The sequence below is a fragment of the Lissotriton helveticus genome, chromosome 1_1, assembly GCF_964261635.1.
Source record: "Lissotriton helveticus chromosome 1_1, aLisHel1.1, whole genome shotgun sequence".
NCBI classification, from domain to species: domain Eukaryota; kingdom Metazoa; phylum Chordata; class Amphibia; order Caudata; family Salamandridae; genus Lissotriton; species Lissotriton helveticus.
Genome location: NC_136057.1, coordinates 303,963,813 through 303,975,982, shown reverse-complemented (window position 1 = coordinate 303,975,982; position 12,170 = coordinate 303,963,813).

Here is a 12,170-nt window from a genome sequence, read left to right as displayed (position 1 = left end):
TCCTAGGCACTTCCTGGTATCTTCATGCGTGAGCATTTTGAACACAGGTTGTCCTTTCACTGGAGTCAACTGCAGAAGATCTCCAAAAACAATAATATGTTTTCCTCCAAATAAGACATCATAGTCTGTTCTAAGAATTTCTTGCATTCTCAAATGCACAAAAGCAAGCATTATATTTGACACCATGCTTACTTCATCAATGATAAGAAGTTTCATTTTCTTCAGGACTCTCGAAACTTCGGAACACGCATCTCCAGATAGCTTGTGATATTGCAATTTGTTGTCATGCTCCACTGGCAGCATCAGTAAACGATGTAAAGTAATCCCTTTAATGTTATGTGCAGCCAGCCCAGTTGGAGCGGTAACAACACAAGACAGCGGTGATTCAGTCCTTTTCTGCAGATAAATTGCAATTGCTTTAATCAGAAAACGTTTTCCAGTTCCTGCTTCTCCACTCACGTACAGTTGGACTGGTTTAAAAGTGTATATGAGCACTCTTTTTTCTCATGAGTGAATCCATGTTCAACCTGATCTGTGACTTCGTCATATATCTGTTTCTGCTCAAGGTTTAGTTGTTTCACCAAATCTTCTAAGTTAACTACATCATCTTGAGCTTGTTCCATAGCTCTTTCCACCTCATCCATGGCAGTGGCAGCTTCATTTTGAATAATTGGTCCTCCAAGTGGATCCTGACTCAATGAAGCAGTACTCTGACTGTCTTGAGAACTGTCTCTAGCAATTTCTGCAGCAATTGTGGCTTCTTGCTCTATTTCTTCGTTCAACATTTGCAGATAATTTGGAAAAACAGGACATTCTATGGTATCCTTGGTTGCATTAAAGAATCTTCGTAACAGAGAAAATCTCCAAGTAGTTCCTCTTCTGTATGCCATGGCTTAAAGAGTTGCAAAAGAGCTAAATAGTAAAATTCCCTTTTCTCTGGATTTTCGCAACTCAATTTTCGATGATTAATCAAATGGCCTTTTTTCTGTCTCACTAGACATCCTTCACACCCAATGATAGCATATATTCCATTGTTAATATCTTCTCTGATGGTTCTCTTATAAATATAGTTTTGCAGAACTTCATACAAACAACTGTTTTCAAGATTACTACTTCTATTTGGATAGTATGTATCCAACATGTTTGTCTTCAAAATATCTGTACTTTCTGGTTCTTTCTCCGCCTAATACTCTATTTCTTGTACAGATTTCAAAACTCGATTTCGTGTTGCAGCAAGACATAGACTCACCCAAATGATGGTTCTAGATTTGGCATAGAGACTTGCTGACGACAATCGATCAGAACATTCATATGCTCCAATTTCTTGATGCGACAACATCTTCAGACTGTAACTGTATAATTTCTTGCTTAGACTCTTTTCAAGTGAAATGTCCTCCCACATTTCCTTCAGTTCTGTCTTTTCTTTTTTTGGGATGTAAGACGTCACATATCGAGCCACAGCAATAGAGTTGCCAGCAACGAATTGAATAATCATGTTAGCATTCCACATGGACAAAATCACTGGGTTGTAGTCGTTGATGTACTTGGACTCTTCGTTTCTTTTTAAATTGTATGTATTTTTTGGTGATTTCCTCGTCATAGTATGTCGCAGAGAAGACATCAAATTATTTACTCTTCCTTTAGAAATCACTGGTCGTGGAAAGCTGAAACGACATTTTGTGTAGAACTTGTCCTTGTTTCTAAATTTTCGACGACAGTACTTTCCACAACAATGGGATTAAAAGCGTAAAACTTGTTGCCTTAAACTATTTTCTTCGGTAGTTTTCGGAACAGCACATGTTGAATACTCTTCAATGAAGCTCATCACTGTCTCATCCGAATCTGTTCCAAATTTGGGTGCATCTTTAATCCACAACAACATATGTATGTGAGGAGCACCTCTCGCTTGATACTCCTTTCTCCAAAAGAAATCCAAACCTCTCCAAGGGGAGGATTTTTTTTGTTGGTAATAAAAGACATCATAGCTTCAAATCTATGATTGAAATATCTGCATACATTCACTGGATCCAAAGAACACAGTTCTCCAGGTGTTTTGAATTCTATATTTTGTATATTTGCATTTGCCTCTCGTAGAAATTGAAGTAAGTCGTCCCATGCATACTCGGCACAGCTAAGAGTGATGAACCATGTAGGAGTTCCTAAGTTTCTTAGCATACATTACAATTCCCCATGACGACGGTACCAATACTAGTTTGTACCACGCTGACATGCCATGAGATTGATTAAATGAGATTCCAAAATATTATCTTGCAGATTCACTTTCTCCATAAAGTCCCTCGCCGAAACATTTTGCAGATGTGCTCTACTTTTCAGTATATGGTTTACTGCAGAAGAAAGCCCAGACAAGTCACTTTCATACAGTAAATGAAACAAATAGGGAATGCATTGACGAAACCTTGGATCTTCAGCATATAATCTTACAGTTCGATTTTCAGATGCAGGAATTTGAAGTGGTCGATCGTCATATCGTCCACCTCGACCTGTTGGAAATAGCTGTGGAAAACAACGAGCTTCCAAACTTTCTTCCCATACACTAATGGGACTTCCTTTTGCTGCTTTCGTTTGAAACAATTCAATTGCATTCCCCATTACTTCTTTGGAATGCAAAGGATGAACAGTATAATGTTCATATATTTCTTCACTTCTAGACACATCAACTTTTTCAATTTGGCCGCCTGAACAATCACTGTCTTCATCTGCAGCTGTTTCCTCTGCTGCAACACATACATCTTTGTAATACTCATTGTTTTTGACTAAATACAACGTTGCCTTTTTGACTTTCCTAACATCCACTAAATCTTGCCAGATTTTCTTACTCTTTGTCGGAACCCCATTAACTAGAATAACTAAAGGTTCCTCTTCTACTTTTTCTATACCAATTGTATCAATATTTTTTTTCAAATCAAGAGGCAAATAAACAACTCTTTCCTTTAATCCTCTCTGCAAATCTGTAGGAGGCAATTTCCCTATCTTAGGCTCCATGCGAACAATTGCCTGAAAAGGATGGACACATTGAATCAAAATAGACTCATATGTATTTAAATCCATCAATTCACGGGGAATGTCTACCAACTCCAGATTATTATGAACACCTCTAGCAGGCATTCTGTTTTGATTTAATTTATCATAACAATATTTACAAATACGCTGATCAGAACTCAAATCAAAACAATTCTCCACCCACAAATAAGTTGCAAAATCCTTCCACTCATAATTATTCATCTTTTCACTTTTTACGTATAAATCAACTAATCTAGTTTGATGCTTATAATGAGTTCGTCGACAACACACACAAGTAAAATTCGGCCTTTCACTTGATTTCACCTTAAACCTGGTAATTTCCTGCTCAAACTTTTCTGTACTTGAAATCTGTACATTATCTTCCACATTACCTTGAATTGCTGTGTCAATTTCTACACTCTCCTATTTTTCACCAAAATAACAAATCTCAATTTCTTCACAAATCTTCTTCACATCTAATTCAGTTCCATGCAATAGAGCACTGTTTAATTGTTTAAGCTTAAGTGCTGGACTTTTTGCATAATACAACATTCTCACTAATTTCCTCATTTTGGCATGATGCACTGCTAACATCCTAAAATGATGAAAAACACTCTGACAGACTTTTCAAGAAAGACAAGCCAGTGAATGCCCTTGCAAACCTGTGTTTTCTCTCACTCTGTAAGGATCTAAGTCTTGCAACAACTTCACTTTCTGCTTCAGACTTTTCTTAATATATGTACGTAAGAAATTGCAAAACAAATCAATTGATTACTGTCGCACACTACAAATACGACTACACTTCCAAGTGTACACTGGACCCTTAGTACGTCTCCCTAAAACTTCATCAGTTAACACCTCTTCTGGTTCTCTAGGCACAAGTTTCTCTTTTTCAATCAGACAACCGTCTTTCACTTCATTCGCTCGACCACTGGTGTCAACTGCATGCACTAAATCATTCTCCTGGAAGTAACTCTCCTCATTAAAAAATGGCTCACAACTTGAACTGTGCATCCATTCTCCTGAAAAAACTTTACAAAAATTAGTCCGATTAATTACTCTTTTCCATCTACTGTTTGATTTGAAAACATCAATTGTCTTGTTAAGTGTCCTAATTGTATTGATTATTAAAATAAATATTTTTTTCTTAACTTCAAAAGCCTGATCAACAATCTTCTCTACACTTTTCTTTTTCTTATAAAAAGCAGCTCTCTGTTTTCCTTTCCTAATGTTTTTTAACAAATTTAAAACCACCCTATTGCGAAACATTAGTTTACGAATGTCTCTAAACTGATTCTGCCTTCTATTCAGATACATATTATTCTCTCCTGCTCCAGTACAAACATGTTTTGAGGGCCTCTCCTTCCTTTTCAAACTTACTCTCTCCTTCTCTTTTTCTACATGCTGTCCAAATTTTTTTTTTGTTCTACATATGTTCCGTAAGAAACACTTAGTTATCTTACCAGGAGCTTCTTTCCTGTTTTTTTAAGTCTTTGTTGTGGAGGACTGCTGTAATTCCGATGCTGTTTTTGTTTGTAACCGTATTATCTTTTTCCTTATTCTTTGCCTTGAGGGCATCTTTCCTTACTCTTAAAATCCTGATTTCAATCTGTGTTAAAAAAAAATAGCACATTATAGACCACTATTATCAAACAACAAAGCAATGACAAAAAGCAAACGGTCTATTCAGGGTTACAGATCAAGTGAGGATTCTCCAAGGATGCAGAAGAGGTGAGACCTGTATTGAAGAGTGTAGTGGAAGAGAGGTATGTCCACAGGTACAAAGAAAGTGAGACCCGTGTCTAAGAGTGCAGTAGGAGATAAGCTTCATGAAGTCTAGTCCACTGCACTCTTACACACATGCTTCACCACCTATGTTCTCCAGGAAAGGCCTCTCTCCCACTACAGTCTTGAACGCAGGCCTCACCTCATCTGTCCCTCTGGACAAACCTCACCTCATCTACACAATCTACTTCCTAATCTAAGGTAACACAGGTGACATTATTGTGAAAAGATGAAATAAATGTATTTAATCATGCAGACACTACTTATTCCTTCTCAAAAAACTAAAAGTCATTTTTTTTCACCAAAATCGTTTTTTAAATAACATTTTAGACACATAGTGCAGGTCCTATGTACAAGCATTCAGTGTCCATGACTACAGTGGAGAGGACTAACCGCCTCTCACCCTTGGACAAGTCTTACCTCATCTCTGTCCTCTGAACAGGCCTCAATGTATTGAGTATAATTGATAGTAAATAGGTGCATATGAGGTGACGCATGTCCAAGGGTGTAAATACGCTGAGGCCTGTCTAAGCATGCCAATTAGTTGAAGTCTATTCAGGGTTGCAAATGAGGTAAGGATTGTCTAGGGGTGCACAAGAGGTATGGCCTCTATTAAAGAGTGTAGTAGAAGAGAGGTCTGTCCACAGGTGTAAAGAACCTGAGACCTGTGTCTAAGAGTGCAGTGGGGGATAGGCTTCATGAAGCCTAGTCCACTGCACTCTTAGACACAGGTCTCACCATTTACGCTCTCCAACAAAAGCCTCTCTCCCACTACAGTCTTGAACACAAGCCTCACCTCCTCTGTCCCTCTGGACATGCCTCACCTCATCTGTACAATCTACTTCCTAATCTGAGGTAACACAGGTGACATAATTGTGAAAAGGTCAAATTTTTGTATGTAATCATGCACACACTATTTATTCATTCTCAAAAATGTAAAAGACATTAATTTACCCCAAACATGTTTCAGTAGTGCAATGAAAAGCTTATACATATGACCTTTTCACTGTTTTTCAATTTGTATTCTAAAAAAAGATTATGAGGCCTAAGCAGGAGTGCAGAGGTGATGTAGCCTGTCCAGGGGAGCACAAAAGGTGAGCCTTGTGTCCAAGAGTGCAGTGGACAGGACTAAACTGGAGTAGTGTGCAAAAAAATAAATGAGCCTCATTTACAAAACCCTGCGTCAGTTTTGCACTGCTGATGCGTCACTTTTTTTGACGCATCGGCGGCATAAAACATGTGCCTTTTGCGCCATATTTAAAAAGTGACGCATATAGGTAAATGCGTCACTTTTTAAACCTCTGCACCACATTATACCTCTGTCAGGTGTAATGTACACAGAGGGGGCATTCCCCCGCAAAAATCCTCGTAATAGTGACGCAGTGAAATCTATGAGATTTCACTGCGTCACTTTTAGGACACTGTTACGTCAAAATCTTGCACCTGCCTCACAGCAGGCGTAAGACTGAGGCAAACGCTTTCACATGGGGCTTTCCCCATGTGAAAGGATGCATTGCTGGAGTTGCGTCATTTTTGTGACACACTCCAGCAATTTATCACTTTTGCGCTTACAGATACATCAGAAATACTGACTTATCTATAAGTCCTAGAACATGATGCATCATACATTAAATATAATGCATCATTGGTGTCAAAAGGAGTGCACAGTTAAAAGTGACGCATCGCTGTTTTCATAAATAACGCTCTCAGTGTGCTTCCTAATCTGAGGTAATACAGGTAACATGATTGTGAAAGCTTCAAATTATTTTATTTAATCATGCACACACTTTTTATTCTTTCTTAAAAATGTAAAAGCTATTAATTTGCCCCAAAATCGATTTTTCAATAACATTTTAGACACACAGTGCAGGTCCTATGTACAAGCATTCAGTGTCCATGACTACAATGGAGAGGACTAACCTCCTCTTACCCTTGGACAAGCCTTACCTCATCTCTGTCCTCTGAACAGGCCTCAATGTATTGAGTATAATTGATAGTAAGTAGGTGCAGATGAGGTGACGCATGTCCAAGGGTGTAAATAAGCTGAGGCCTGTCTAAGGATTCAGATTAGTTGAAGTCTATTCAGGGTTGCAGATCAGGTAAGGATTGTCTAGGGGTGAACAAGAGGTATGGCCTCTATTAAAGAGTGTAGTAGAAGAGAGGTCTGTCCACGGGTGCAAGGAACTTGAGACCTGTGTCTAAGAGTGCAGTGGGAGATAAGCTTCATGAAGCCTAGTCCACTGCACTCTTAGACACAGGTCTCACCACCTACGCTCTCCAAGAAAAGCCTCTCTCCCACTACAGTCTTGAACACAGGCCTCACCTCCTCTGTCCCTCTGGACATGCCTCACTTCATCTGCACAATCTACTTCCTAATGTGAGGTAACACAGGTAACATGATTGTGAAAAGGTCAAATTTTTTTATGTAATCATGCACACACTATTTATTCTTTCTAAAAAATTTAAAAGACATTAATTTGCCCCAAAAATGTTTCAGTAGTGCAATGAAAAGCTTATACATATGACCTTTTCTCTGTTTTTCGAATTTTATTCTAAAAAAAGATTATGAGGCGTAAGCAAGAGTGCAGATGTGATGAAGCCTGTCCAGGGGAGCACAAAGGGTGAGGCTTGTGTTCAAGAGTGCAGTGGACAGGACTAAACTGGAGTAGTGTGCAAAAAAAGATGAACCTCATTTATTAGGCCCTGCATCAGTTTTGCACTGCTGATGCGTCACTTTTTTTGACGCATCAGCGGCATAAAACATGTGCCTTTTTGCGCCATATTTAAAAAGTGACGCATGTAGGTAGATGCGTCACTTTTTAAACCTCTGCACCACATTATACCTCTGTCAGGTGTAATGTACACAGAGGGGGCATTCCCCCGCAAAAAGCCTCATAATAGTGACACAGTGAAATCTATGAGATTTCACTGCGTCACTTTTAGGACACTGTTACGTCAAAATCTTGCACCTGCCTCACAGCAGGCGTAAGACTGAGGCAAACGCTTTCACATGGGGCTTTCCCCATGTGAAAGGATGCATTGCTGCAGTTGCGTCATGTTTGTGAGACACTCCAGCAATTTATCACTTTTGCGCTTACAGATACATCAGAAATACAGACTTATCTATAAGTCCTAGAAACATGATGCATCATACATTAAATATAATGCATTATTGGTGTCACAAGGAGTGCACAGTTAAAAGTGACGCATCGCTGTTTTCATAAATAACGCTCTCAGTGTGCTTCCTAATCTGAAGTAACACAGGTAACATGATTCTAAAAGCTTCAAATTCTTTTATTTAATCATGCACACACTTTTTATTCTTTCTCAAAAATGTAAAAGCTATTAATTTGCCCCAAAATCGATTTTTCAATAACATTTTAGAAACACAGTGCAGGTCCTATGTACAATCATTCCATTTCAGTACTGAAAAGTCACTATTTTACAAAATACATTTCCTATCTCTTGCAAACATTCCTACCAAGCATTACCCAAAAAATGAAACAAACCAGCAGCAAAGAAACTCAGTCTGCTTCCCAATCTGAGGTAAAACAGGTAACATGTTTGTAAAAGAATCAAATATTTTTATATAATTATGCACACACTATTTATTCCTTCTTAAAAATGTTAAAGCCATGGATTTGAACTAAAATCGGTTTTCAATTACCATTTTAGGAACAGAACACAGGTCCAATGTACAAGCATTCATTTTCACTACTGAAAGCCACTTTTACGCTTACAGATACATTAGAAATACTGACTTATCTGTAAGTCCTAGAAACATGATGCATCATACATTAAATATAATGCATCATTGGTGTCACAAGGAGTGCACAGTTAAAAGTGACGCATCGCTGTTTTCATAAATAACGCTCTCAGGGCCGGATGTAGGTAGGAATCATTTACCGATTTTTAATTACCGAATTATACCGATTCGGTAATTAAGAATCGGTAAATAAGAAGGGGGGGTATGTAGGAACATCCAGATGTTCCATTTACCGAATCGGTAAATATCTGTATTTACCGATTCGGTAAATACCGACCGGTAATGCTCCATTCATTCCTATGGGCTTTGCAGCCCATAGGAATGAATGGGGCATTACCGGTCGGTATTTACCGAATCGGTAAATACCGATTTTGACAAGGGTGCAGGGGGTGTCACTTTGACACCCTCTAGCACCCCCAAAAAAGGTTCGGGGCCATGTGCCAGGCATACCTGCCCTAAGGGCAGGTCTGCCTGTCATATGGCACAGGTGTGCATGCACACATGTGCATGCACACCTGAATCGGTATTTTACCATCAAATATATTTGATGGTAAAATACAGATTCAGTAAGGGTTGTGGGACTCAGAAGAGTCCCACCTACATATCAAAAATATCGAATAGGTAAAAATACCGATTCGGTATTTTACAGAATCGGTAAATTTACCGATCGGTAAATTTACCGATTCTGTAAAATATGTGTCCCTACATACCAAAGCTCAAATACCGGTCGGTAACGGCCGAAAATACCGATTTTCGGCCGTTACCGACCGACCTACATCGGGCCCTCAGTGTGCTTCCTAATCTGAGGTAACACAGGTGACATGATTGTGAAAGCTTCAAATTCTTTTATTTAATCATGCACACACTTTTTATTCTTTCTCAAAAATGTAAAAGCTATTTATTTGCCCCAAAATCGATTTTTCAATAACATTTTAGAAACACAGTGCAGGTCCTATGTACAATCATTCCATTTTAGTACTGAAAAGTCACTATTTTACAAAATACATTTCCCATCTCCTGCAAACATTCCTACCAAGCATTACCCAAAAAATTAAACAAACCAACAGTAAAGAAACTCACTCTGCTTCCCAATCTGAGGTAAAACAGGTAACATGTTTGTAAAACAATCAAATATTTTTAAATAATTATGCACACACTATTTATTCCTTCTTAAAAATGTTAAAGCCATGGATTTGCACTAACATCGTTTTTCAATTACCATTTTAGGAACAGAACATAGGTCCTATGTATAAACATTCATGTTGACTACTGAAAGCCATTGATTTCCCCAAAATAGTTTTTTGAATAACATTTTAGAAACAAAGCGCAGGTCATATTTACAAGCATTCCAGGTCACTACTGAAACTTCACATTTTTACAAACTACAATTTCTCTTTCCAGCAACAACTTTTTACCAAGCATGTTCAAAAAACATGAAGAAAGTCACATTAAAAAACCACATTTTGCTTCCAAATCTTCTCCATAGAGTATACAAATCTCCATCTATATTAAATGAATCATAACTCACCTTTACAAATGCTTTAGGAGATTCAGAGCAGTGTCAGATACACACACCAATATTTCTTTAGCAGATCAAAAGGTATGTTCTCGAGGCACTGCAACCATTAATGGCACAGAAAACCTCTAATTCTGCACACATATTCCTCATGGTAACCAATCAAAACTCTTCCCTCTCTATTTTCAAATCAACACCCTTCCCCCCCTCAGCCCTTTCTACCTGTTACCTTAGCAACTCCCTCCTCACTGAGCTCCCAGGGTTAAAAGTTTATTCTACAATGTTGCAAATCAAATCAGCAAGCATGTTTGACCTCTCATGGGCGGATTTTGCAAATTGGCAATCCGCGAACTTGCGTATTTACGGATTCGCAATCCGCAAAATCCGCGAACTCTCGCGAATTCGCGGATTTTTTGGTTTTTTTGTGTTCGCAAGGATTTCTGCCAGTTCGCGAGGGTTGTGTACCAGTTCGCAATTGCGAACTTACTTGTCGGCTCGCAATGGCCGCGACTATGTTGTTTCATCATCACAGGTTCACAGCACCCTCTGTTTCACCACTGCCACCCTTTGGTACACCCATGCCACCCTCTGGTACATCACTGCCACTCTCTGGTTGGTTTATCACTGTAGATTATGGGGGTGAAAAAAAGCAAGCACACCTGCCCTGCTTCAACTGACATGAATTAATTTGGGGTTGATTAATGTGTCACTGAATTTAAACTTCCAGTCTGGCTGGCACCTGCTTTCTTATCTGTAATTTGCTTTCTGTTGCAGTGCAATTTTTTTTCACAGGACCTTTGTGGCCTACTTGTAGCTATTCTCTGAGCCTACTGTGAGGGTCGGAGCAGGGTCATACAATAGTTGCAAGTAGGCAACTGAACTCTGAGGGGGCCCCTCAGGAAGCACTACAGGGAATGGTTACTAATGATAAGATTGAACTTTTGCACCTGCTGAGTGCTTTCAGTTTTGTCTGTAAATGCTTTCTTTTGCAGTGTAATTTTTTTAACAGGACCTTTGTTGTATACTTGTAGCTATTCTCTGAGCCTGCTGTGAGGGTCAGAGCAGGGTCATAGAATAGTTGCAAGTAGGCAAATGAACTCTGAAGGGGCCCCTCAGGAAGCACTACAGGGAATGGTTACTAATGATAAGATTGAACTTTTGCACCTGCTGAGTGCTTTCAGTTTTTCAAAAATCCAAATATCCAGCAGCATCCACAAAAAGTAATCCTTCCAGGTCAAGATCCAAATCAAAGTGACCAGCACATGAAGAAAGCACTGGGAGGAGCCTGCTGGACAGGAACAGGAAGTTGGAGACTGTGGGACACTTCCTTCCTCCCACCCCCCCGCCCCCAAAATGGACTCCTTGCAAAGAAAAAGTGCAGGCAAATGTCAACCTCAGGAGTTATTCTGATAAAAATCATAATTTTCAAGGTTTATGCTGCCTGCTGGTGGATTTCTTGTGCGAAATTGCAAATTTTGCAATCTCGCAATTGCGAGATTGTCCCTGCCCGCCGCATCTACGTGTTCGCAAGTGTTTACTCCCGCGAAATTGTATAGTATAGTATTCTAGTTGGCAAGTGCGACCAAGCAAAAAATCCGCTGCACACGGATTTTACGAATTTTCGGCAAGTTCGCGAGAGTTCGCGGATTGCGAATTTGCCGAAAATCCACAAAATCCGCGAGCGGAACGGATTTTACGCCCATGCTCATACACCAGCTTATCCACTGCAATCTTTCTTTAAATGACTTTTTCTTAACCATTCAAATTACTTCTTTCACATAACAGAACCATGCACCCTAACTTTCATTTTTCAACTATCTGAATCCACCAATCATTGCTTGTGATTCAAGAGCACTGAAACTCCACAGCTTTTTTTTTTGCAAACTCCTACTGTTCCAACTGCCATTTCATTCCTACACTTCATCTGACTGCTCCAGAACCTCCTCTCACCATGTACTCTGTCTGGATTATTGGACATAGCTACATTCACTGGGCTCAAAGGTATGCAGCTACCAGAAATTTTCACAACCTTGATTTACCAAATGTGCACATAAAATGGATTGGCCAAAGAGGATTGAGATT